General features: G+C 47.4%; 1 pseudogene; it reads right to left on the bottom strand.

The window, feature by feature from the left end:
- On the bottom strand, positions 1–3,092 carry LOC136467608 (DNA-directed RNA polymerase D subunit 2b-like; annotated as a pseudogene).
- Between the last annotated feature and the right edge of the window lie 7,981 nt (positions 3,093–11,073).

Here is an 11,073-nt window from a genome sequence, read left to right on the forward strand (position 1 = left end):
TCACCGGAGTCGGTGATCCTGTAGGCTAACAAATGAGAAGTTCTCTTGAGATTCTAGAAAACCAACAACACCTTTTTGGCCATGCATGCTGGAAAACTTATCTCCAAGGCAAGGTGTCCGAACCTAAAATCAGATCAACAAAGAAAACTTTAAGTGGTCAATAAAAAGTAACATATGTGGTGAAATGGAAAAGGATGAGTTGAACTGCTGGCCCAACCAAGCCAGCAGACTATCTGGGCTCATCCATTTCCTAAAAGTCAAGAACAAGGAGAAGCCAAATTCTTATTATTACTTTTTTGGGGTATGGGGACGTGGGGTCGATCAATGGAATCATGTAAAGTGCTGAACCCCATAAAAAGGTACTACCCCTGTTTCATAATACTTGTCAGCTTTGATTTTCTAATTATCTGTACTTTTTTAGATATATGGTTCAATAGTGTGAAATTACCATTTTTAGAATTGCTAACAATGGTACCCAAAGAATATATGTACTTAGAAATATTTGCATGTGTCGAAGTTACATCCTAAAAGTTAATAGTGCCAAGTGTTGCAAAAGAAAAGAGAGGTAATAAAGTCAAAACAAGCTTTATTTTAACCATAAAGGATGAAGTAAAGTAACCCATGAGCGCACACTGATGCTTGTCTTTCTAATCATCCATGAGACCATGATCTCCTCTTAATTGCATGGCAAGAATATAGACATAGATAACTCATTAATCTTATTGGGTTAAAAAAGGAATATCAAGAAGGCCAACAATAATCGCTCAAGAGCAAGATAACTACTGGGTTAAATAACAATGCCAGGCACACAAAACAGGTAACAGGCTTAACTGACAATCAATGCAGCTACAGATGGTTTCTGTCAATCGGTAGAACAGTCAAGAGAAGAGTGCAGCATTCCATTGTCAAATAAGGTCCATACGCTCGCAAGTGAAGCCAAAATTCAAGGAATGTACTAATTGGTTAATGGTTAATACTTCTTTTTGCTAAGACAAATGTCATTTAGGTCTTTTTTTTATGCACTCTGTATCTACCTCATTCCACATGTGTTGTGATAGATTGGGGTGGAAAATTAGTTAATTTTCCACACCAATTCATCCTAAGTTCCCAGCACATGTGGAATGAGGTGTAGCCAAAAAAAGGCCTTACCTGTCTTAGAGTAACCACAGCAAAATTCTTCCCTTCATCATTTGCTGAAAGCAATACTTTCTGAACCATTCCCTTTTCTGTATGCTTCAGCTTAATACTGTGGTCTTCTCCAGATTCTGAGACTTTTCCAATAACGATGTCATTGGTCTGAAGACTTGCACCAATGTAAGGTAAGCCATCATCATCAAGATTGTCAACACGTCCTCTTTTGCTTTCTGTTTTTTCAAAGTCTATCTTTTCCTTCAATTTCAGTCGTTTTGTTCCATCCTTGTTTTCTACATCAGCCTTATAGCTCCTGAGGTGTTCAGTCCTAAACATACCTCATTCAAGAGAAGCCCTATTCATAACCAGGGAATCCTCCTGGTTAAACCCCTGACGAACATTGACTGCTACGATTGCATTTTGTCCATTGAAATATTCTGGTCTCGCAAAGTCATCTTTTCTACCAAAAGTATTATAATCTGATCTGCCAAGACAGTCAGCTATAACTGTTTTGAAAGAGGCCTCTGAGGATAATATAGTTGATGAGAAAGAGTATCGACTCTGATGTGTGGATTTGTCGTTGAGTAACCAATAGCTTGTTTCGAGTGTTTTTCAGATTGGTATAATACCCTCCGAGCAAAATTATGGTTTGCAAAAGGAATGATACCACAGCTTAATCCCAGAAGAAAGGAAGGATCCAGTTCACAGTGAGTATAATTAGACATCCCTCCTTCACTCTCAAACAAATGCCTGATTCCCCACGCACATTGTATATCTTCCTCCTCTTCAACACCAATGAACTCAATTATTTCTTGTTGCATTAGTTCCTGGAAAGAGAATGAACGCCCCTTTGGTTTTCTGATTTTTTAAGGTTCTCAACCACAAGAAGGGGTCTGAGGATTCGCCCGGCATCAGAAAAAACACGAACCTCCTTGTTGTACTTGTCCCATTTAATTTCAACCTAATAAGATGAAACGAGAAACATAAGAAACATTATAAAGAACATCTTGGTGTGGAATATTAGTACACAGTACTGAGAAGGTGTCAACAACTAAAAGCAACCGACATCCTCACATTTTTTTAAAAAAACTTCCCTGCGGTGGGCAGACAGCCCCTGCAGTTTTTGTGCTAGGAAGAAGACCTCTCACACAGGCCGAGAAACCCCCAAACCCCATGCCTCGCCCTCACACAGGGGCCCGTAATCTTGTGAGTGAGCCAGAACCTTTTTACCTGTGCTTTAGGACGTAGGACAGGCGATGGTTTTTTTTTCTGCACAAACTGCGCATTACCGCAGCTGTGCCCGCGGCAGCCGGGAGTCGAACTCCCGACCGGGGCCATCCCACGACGGCGACATCCTCACATTTATGCATTGAGAAAAGGATGCAACCTAAAATTACATATCTCAAACACAACATTAGAGATAGGCAGGAAATGTTCAGCAGTTAACTGAAACAGAAAAGAAAGACAACACAATTTGGGAAATTGGTAATAAACAAACTAATATAACAACTTGGTCACTTCAAAGGAAATGGTTTTAACCTATTTATACTCGCTCATTAATCAAATTGCAAAAAACATTTATCCTCAAAAAATAGGTAATAGATATAAGACAGAGCATCAAGATTGCAAAGGAGCCAAGGAAAACCATTATTATTCAAGCAGGCTTTATAAGCAAGTTATATGGATCAATGTATACTAAAGATGAAATTTGACTTTTGTAAAATCAATGACAGGAAATTGGGACTCTTCTAAAACAAAACAATGCATATATGGAACCTGCACACCAAGCATCTTAGTAAAGGCTGTAAATAAGTTAAAGCAGAGAGTGAGCAGCCATGGGAAAGAGAGGGAACCTGAGAATCAATCAGACTGCTGCGTCTCATGCACCTCAATCGAAATACAAATGAAGCTGAATCTTTACAAGATCCCACCCAATTGCCATTCAAAAATATCTTATCCATTCTTTAAATGTGCTCAGTAGGAATGTGTCGGTGTTTTCGGACCACCGACGAATAAATTTGTATTTGCGCGTCTGGCTCGGATGGTGTACTCGGAGGACACAAGGGTTTATACTGGTTCGGGCGAAATGTCCCTACGTCTAGTTTACTGCTGCTCGTGTTACCGGCACTTGATTTGCAGTAGGGGTTACAAACAGGCAAGAGAGGGAAAGGATCCCAAGTCTCTGATGGAATGAGTGAACGGGTGCTGAGAGCTCGATCGCTGCTCAGCCGTGTGCTCGTATCCTGCTCTTGTGTTTTTATCTCGTGGTTCGGCTCTGGATTCCCTTTTCATGGGGCGCCCTGTTTTCTCTTTTATAGGCGAAGGAAAAGCGTGGGTTACAGCGGAGGAAAAGGAGAAGAACGAGAGAGAGAAGAAGGCTTCCAGGATCGTCGGGTCCTTTTTCTCCTTCATACGGGTCCCACCGATCCTGTAGATGTCAACAGGGACGGCACCACATCACGGCCCTATTCATCACTGGCGCCATGTGTAGGCGTCATCTGGCGGTCGTGGCGTTCCATTCTGTCCTAGCGGACATCATGGTGAACTGACGCGCCTGTCAGCGTTCGTATGGAGGTTAGGCAGAATAGCACCGGCACGCCCGACGCTGTTCTTGATGTGAACCCTTAGGTATGGCATGTTATGGCCACGGGTTATATCGAGGCGTGCCAGTCTCTTCTCTGGTGTCAGAGTTTTGACCCAAGCCTATACGCTTGAATCTGGAGTGGTTGGCGGCGGTATGGGTCCCCATCGGGTGAGACGGAGGCCACAGCCTTTGGGTAAGGCAAGACGAAGCTCTCACCCGAGGGGTCGGGCGAGACGGAGTGCGAACCCAAGGGGTCAGGCGAGACAGAGCCCGCGGCCTTAGGGTCGGGCGAGACAGAGCCCACGGCCTTGCGCGAGACCCCTGTGGCCTCGAGGTCAGGCGAGATGGAAACCGCATCCTTGGGGTCGGGTGAGACGGAGCACGAACACAAGGGGTCGGGCGAGACCTTTTAATACATCTTGCTCCATCCAAGGAAGTTAGCGTGGGCGCTAACTGTCTTGTTTTGGGTATCCCTAATATCGATACCTGACAGTAGCCCCTGAGCCTGTGGAGGAGTAGAATACTCCTTTGGAGGCTTTTCCAAACAGAAGGACTCTAAGGGCCTTGGCCTTCTTTTTGTAGCCCATGGCGTGTCCTAGTAGGACGGCGGTTCCCTCTAGTCGCGGCCGGTCTTCTTGGGGGCATGCAACCGTAAGATTCGGGTGGTCAGAAAGATTTTTCTTGATTTCGGTCCCCTAGGATCCGATCATTCCGTCGTCGTACTGCCACAGTGCGTTTGGTCTTCTTGTGAGTCCAACTTTCCTCAAGCCCCCGCGCGCAGCATGGGTCCGGTCAAGGGTCAGCTCGTCTTTGTGATCATCGTCCCTCAAGCATTTTTCAATATATCAGAGGGGCTGAGCCATGCCATGTTTTTCCTCAACAGACGAAACATGGTGCTTGGTGAGCTGTTAACGGGCTAGTCCGAGTGGGGCCTCGGCTTCCCGTTTGTGGGGGTCCAGCATGGGTCAGCTGGTGACTGACTCTAGATTCTCAGTGTCCAATCCATATAGTTCTTGGGTCCATTCGATCGATCACGAGGGCTCGTTGCCTTTCTTCGAGGAAAAACCATGGACTGGGAACCGACCATAACTCGAATGTGGGCCAGGATGCCCGTGGCACTCGCGCACCCGGGTACTGGCCGTTAATGGGCCCATCCCTTTCCACCCCTCACTCTAAGGGCGCCCCGGAGCAGCTGTGAACCCATCGGAGGGCCAGCCTTTGAACTCTTGGGCCTTAAATGGGCCGTAGGAGTGTTTCCAGCTCCGTATCCCACCTTACCTACGACGGTTCTTGCCCCATTGAATGGGCAAACTGTCATCCAACGTATCCTTTGAAGGCACAAACAGAGATTGCATGCGCACGATCTTCAGAGGGAGGTGACGTGATGTGGCGCAGTGGGCGCATGAATCTAGGTGGACGGTTCGTCTTCTCGCCCACTCCACCTTATAAATAGCGGCCTCCCCCTTCACGTTCCTGCACACCAAAACCACAGCTTTACCTTCTCTGTTTCTCCGCCACTGCCATTTGGATCTACCATGCTTGCTAGTCCACCATTGGAGCCCTAGATCTGTAGCCCCCGCTCCTCCGCCACCGCCTTTGCTTCTCCGTAGCCACCTCCATCCTCCATAGATTCATAGCATTGCTCTGATGTTACCTATGCGTGGATGGAGGGCCTCGTCAAGCGTGGTCTTCTCCACGGGAGGACCGATGCGGTGGAGTGGCTTGTACCCGGCAACGAGGAGGCACTGGCACCACCCGACGACTACGTTGTCTCCTTCGCACTCTTCCACGAGCGTGGACTCATGGTTCCTCCTCACCCGTTCTTTTTGGGTTCTGCTGCACCATTATCAGATCGAGCTACAACACTTGAACCCTAATGGGATCCAGCACATCGCGGCCTTCATCACGATTGTGAGGGGTACCTAGGGATCGAGCCCCACTTCAAGCTCTAGAGATATTTCTTCTCCATCTCCTTGATGAAGAAGAAGGAGAGAGGCCGGGAGACCTCGGTGCCGATGGGATGCGTGGGCCACCACCTCTGGGGGTAGCGGGCGGCCGAGTACATGCCCTACCAGCTCTCTAGATCCAACAAGGGGTAGCACTCACACTAGTTCTACCTGAAGGATGACCCTGCTGCACCCTTGCATGTCTTCTTTGGGCGTTTGATCAAGGAGGTTCTGCCGTCATGGTCATGGGGGCCACCCATCAAGGAGAAGAAGAGGATGCGCTTTCTCCTCGAGGCCATTGCGTTCCTAAAGATCCACGACCTCTGCGGGCTAGCGTCATCGGGGGGTATCACGCGAGGAGGGTGGCACCCCTGATGGCGTGCGTCCTCCCGCTGTACGGGATGACGCCCGGTGCATAGCTCATCGGGATGATGCTCGCCCAGGGGCCACTCCATGACAATGAGGTCACGCAGCTCATCAAGGAGGCCACAAGGGAGGCCAACGCCATGTTTGCAACCCCAGGGCATCCTATGATGTGGCTGGACATGGGCTTCATCGTGCTACTGGCAGGGTTAGTGTTTTAAGACTCCATCATGCCGCAGCCAGAGCATGCGGGCATGAGGGCGACGAACCATGTCGTGGATGAACAGCGGAAGAAGAAGGAAAACGAGGAGAAGAAATGGCGGTCAAAGCAGTGATCGAAGCTACAGTGAGGGAAGCGGCGTCAAGGCTCATCGAAAGAAGAAGAGGAATGTAGGATCTCTGGTACGCCTAGAGGGGTGAATAGGCCTATAAAAATTTAACTCAAACCAAAGTCAAATTCACCCATGGGACTGCCGCTCTGTGTGCGCGGCACTACGACACCTGTAGTAGAGATTAGTTCACAGTTCAAAATCTTCCCAACAAAATTTAGATTGGGTATATTTCTTAGCTTCCTACAGGGTAGTAGATCATAGATTGATAGCTGAAAGTGGTGGAAACACCACACATAAGTAGATCATCCTCAAACTCTAGAAATCACCTCAATCAACAATATGCCATGCAAGTAATATAAATCAAGCACAAGTGACACAATGATTTATCCCATGGTTCGGCTCACCACCAAGGCTTGCCTACCTCCACGTTGTTGAGGTTAGCCACTAAGACTTAGAGCTTTCTAGCCCTTTCTTGTTCTCAAGTCAAGAGACTTAACTCTTGAGATGAGGGGTGAGTTTAGTAGCTTCAAGAGATGGTTATAAATCTCCCGGGGCTGCCACACAAGTTGGCAAGCTCCATGGGCGATGCTTTAGCTGGCTAGGAGCCAAGCTCCAAGAGTAACAAACACAACCACCGACCAAAATATGAACCAAGTGCTCTTTGGAGTTTGGGAATCAATGGAGCTGCTCTCAAATCGAGTTTGGGACCCTTTTTTCTCAAGGATTGATGGGAAAATCAATGAATTTGCTTGAGGGTTTGAGGTCAACAATGGAGTGAGAGAGAGAGAGCTCTTGCTCTGTTTTGGGTATGCTGAAGTGAGGAAGAAGAGAGCTGGTTCGTAACCATTGGGAATGAAGGGGAAAGGTATATATACCCCCAGCCCCCAACGGCCACTAAAATCATAGATAGCCATCAGGAAGGAAAGGGAAAAGTATATATTCCCCCAGCCCTCAATGGACACTACACCCAAGAGGTCGGGCGAGACAAGGACACGACCAAAGGGTCAGGCGAGCCAGAGCCCACGATCGAGGGGTCGAGAGAGCCAGAGCCCGTGACCAAAGGGTCGAGCGATCCTCTCTTCAAGTGCGGCTGTGCCGCACCACGTAAGACAGAAAGGGTAATAGTAAAGTGTAGACTATCTTGGTTCTTGGCTATGAATCTAAGGATGCTTGTGGTTGTTTGAGCACTTGATAGCACATATTAGCTTAAGCATTGTGCCCCCCATTATAGTATGGCTTTTCCTATACTCAAATTCAATATATAAAATAATTTAAAACTCCTTTGTGTTTGAAGCCATCTACATTTGTAATTGGGGACTCCTCCATTCTGTGTAGCATCCTCGAATATAAGTTCTCTGCTTGTCATCTCGATAAATCTCATTAGTTCTCTAAATTTGTTGTCATTATCACCAAAACCCACAATTAAGACTTCATTGCACTTTCAAGGAAGAAGAAGAAGAGGAAGATGATGGCTCCATGTCACCCATCATGTGGGATGATCTGGCCCCCGGGGACGAGGACCCGCCTTCGCCATAGGCGGGGCCCTTCCTATGGCATGTTGCGAGGCAGGAGGGGCTAGGCATGCCCCCAAAGCCGACGGAAATGAACCGCCCGCCACATCTAAACCTTTGACGGTGGCCTCAGAACCGATAGAGCCAGGCCGCCTCGCCTCATCCGGGCCTTCGATGGCGGCCCCAAAGCTGGTGGAAACATGTTGCCCTACTGAAAGGTCCTTGTGTGGTTTTGGTAATTGAGTGACAACCTAGGTGGATTAATTGTGTTTATGTGAGATACACGGGTGATTAGTCCATAGGTACATGTGTGTGAGCAACATATGCCATGGAGGTGGAAATGGCTCGGAGATATTGCAAAGCTCACACATGTGATGATGAAGGAGCTCATTGTACATGAGACACGACATTGAGTCATGTGATCAAGGTGGAGAAGATCAAGACATGACTTGGCTTGATGGACCGGTTCCAAGCGTGAAGGGCAAGTTGGAGGCTTTGGAGCGATGGACCGCGTGGCAGTGAAGCTTGAGCAAGACTTGGCGCCGATGGATGAAGGCAACAGTGAAAAGCAAGTGAAGTCAAGATCGATGAACCAATATGATCGCGTGATGATATGAAGTGGATCATATCATTGTTGATCGTATTGGTGCATGTGTTGCATCAATAATGGAAGAGATGGAATGGAATGCGTAAGGCAAATGTATAACCTAGGACATTTCATTTCACTGGTCATAGGTGTGTAGAGAAGTTGATGATCGAGTTTAGGATAGATGGCCGTACTATCAAGAGGGGCAAACTTGTTTGCATATCGGTCATCTAGTGCCACTCGAGTGATGTAACTTTGCATCGTCGCTAGGATCGAGTGGCGTGGCAAGTTGAGTGGCTAATCCTTTGGAAAATGTTTATGAAAAGCTAACACACATACACATGGTGGTGTACACTTGGTGGTGTTGGCACATTTGCAAAGGAGAAGAAGTTGGAGTTGATGAGGATCAACTCGATGAAGAAAAGGAGACAAAAGGAGGTCACTATGAGTGATCAGACGCTGGCCTTGATAGGACCAACATGTTCGGTTAGTGGCAGCAGATGGGCGCTGTCTCGATCAAGTGACCATACACAGCATAGTAAAAGTGATCAAACATGCATGGTCTGTGTCCGATCAGTGATGACATACGTTGATGTCTTGGCACGAGGAGCTGCGGTGACATGTGGCAGTCGGAGAACGACTGGACTCGGGTTTTGCGTCTGATCATGACTGACCTGACGCGTCCGGTGACAAAACAGAGGCTCATGGCGCTCTCTGGAAATGACTGAACTCTAGCTGGTCTACGTCTAGTTGTGCAGGAGCGGACGTGTCTGGTCGCATGTGACATATGGTGACGTAGGCGATGCTGGAGTTGGTGCGCGGGTGCAGAGCTAATCAGATGCTAATATGTGTCCGATCGTGCTGCACCAGACGCGTTCGGTCACAAAACAGAGGCTCGAGGAGCTCTCTAGAAACGACCGAACTCTAAGGCTCACACATTCGGTCTTTGGCGATGTGCTGCGTCCGATCGTCACTTGACCGTTGGCCCGTGGTAGCTGACCATTGAGATCAAGCGACTGAGGTTGAACGAAGGCGACGCGTGGCGTGCATCCGTTGACCGAACACTAGACCAGGTGTGTCCGGTCGATCTGATCGGCACGTCTGGTCGCCCCGAGCAGTGCCCAGTGAAGGGGTACAATAGCTCTCTTTTTGTGGGGGCTATAAATAGAAGTGTGGGTCGGCCTTTAGCTGACAGCTTAGTAGAGCTAAGCATACTAGAGCCTTGGTGGCTTATGTGGTAGTGCTTGGGAGCCCTCCAACTCACTTGAGCTTGATAGTGTTCATCCGATCGAGTTAGTGAGCGATTCTAGTGCGATTGCATCATGAGGTTGCATCGAGTGGCACTAGATGATTGAGTTGCAAGCAAGTGGTGCTTGTTACTCTTGGAGGTTGCCACCTCCTAGATGACTTGGTGGTGGTCTCCGTCGAAGCCCGCAAGAAGCTTGTGCGGTGCTCTAGAGAAAAGCTTTACAAGGGGTATTGTGCTCCCCCCGCGGGAGCCATGAAGAGAAACTCTAGTTGAGCATGTCATTGAGCTACCCTTACTTTCGGGGTAGGTTCTTGTGGTGCCCGACGTGCGAGCTTGGGGGGTGATGCCAATTATCCACTGAACCACTAAGTGAGCGGTCGACACAATGGGGACGTAGAGTGTTGGCAAGCACGTGAACCTCGGGGAAAAATTCACCGTGTCAACATTGTTCTTTCCGTTGGTTTGCAATCCCTTTACACAAGCTTGTAATTACTTTCACATACATTGTGCTTATGTAGTTGCTCTTATAATTAGTTAGCTTGTGTATCTTGCTAGTTACCTTCTTGCTTGTGTAGCATAGAAGTAGCTCCCTTGCATGGCTAATTTGGTTTGTGTAACCTTGTTAGTCACATTGCTTAGTTTGTGTAGCTAAGTATTTGCACTCTCTAATTTGGCATTGGTTGCCTTTTTATTGAGCATTGCTAGTGAGCTTAGGAGCTTTATGCTTTTGCTTACTAGAATTGTGTAGGAGCTCCCCGGTGTGTAAAATACTAGTGGCATAGGTTTGTGTGACCTTGCTCCTAGAATTGGATAGGTGAGCTCTAGCTATCCCGACACCTTTGTTGCCTAATTAGGATCTTTATAATGTGCTTGTGAACTTCGATAGAGGGGTATAGTCTTGGCTAGACCGGTTGTTTTAATTCCGCATTTGTTTCGGTTAGCCGGAGCGATTAAATTTAGAAAGGACTGTTCACCCTCCTCTAGTCCGGCATCTCGACCTTACAAGTGGTATCGAAGCTAGGTCTCTCATTTGTGGTCTTCACCGACCCAAGAGAATGGTGTCTAGTGGGCTAGATGTTTATGAGACACACATTTTTTATGGCATAAACTTTGCACTTTGAAAAAATCACATGCTTGATCATTTTCGTGCAAAGAGACCTAAGTTTTGGTGGATTGTCACTAGTGGTCTCACTCATGTCTTGGACCATAAAAATCTCACCAAACCTCAAAGAGTTCTCTATGAACTTGATGCACATGCTTGTTGTTTTCTAATGGATGCATTGAGTTTTGATTTGATAAAACAAGTAAACTACACGAGAACTGCTCGTGAGATATGGGAGTCCATCAAGCGCACCTTCGGTGATTCCTCCA

Source organism: Miscanthus floridulus, chromosome 1 (assembly GCF_019320115.1).
Source record: "Miscanthus floridulus cultivar M001 chromosome 1, ASM1932011v1, whole genome shotgun sequence".
NCBI lineage: Eukaryota > Viridiplantae > Streptophyta > Magnoliopsida > Poales > Poaceae > Miscanthus > Miscanthus floridulus.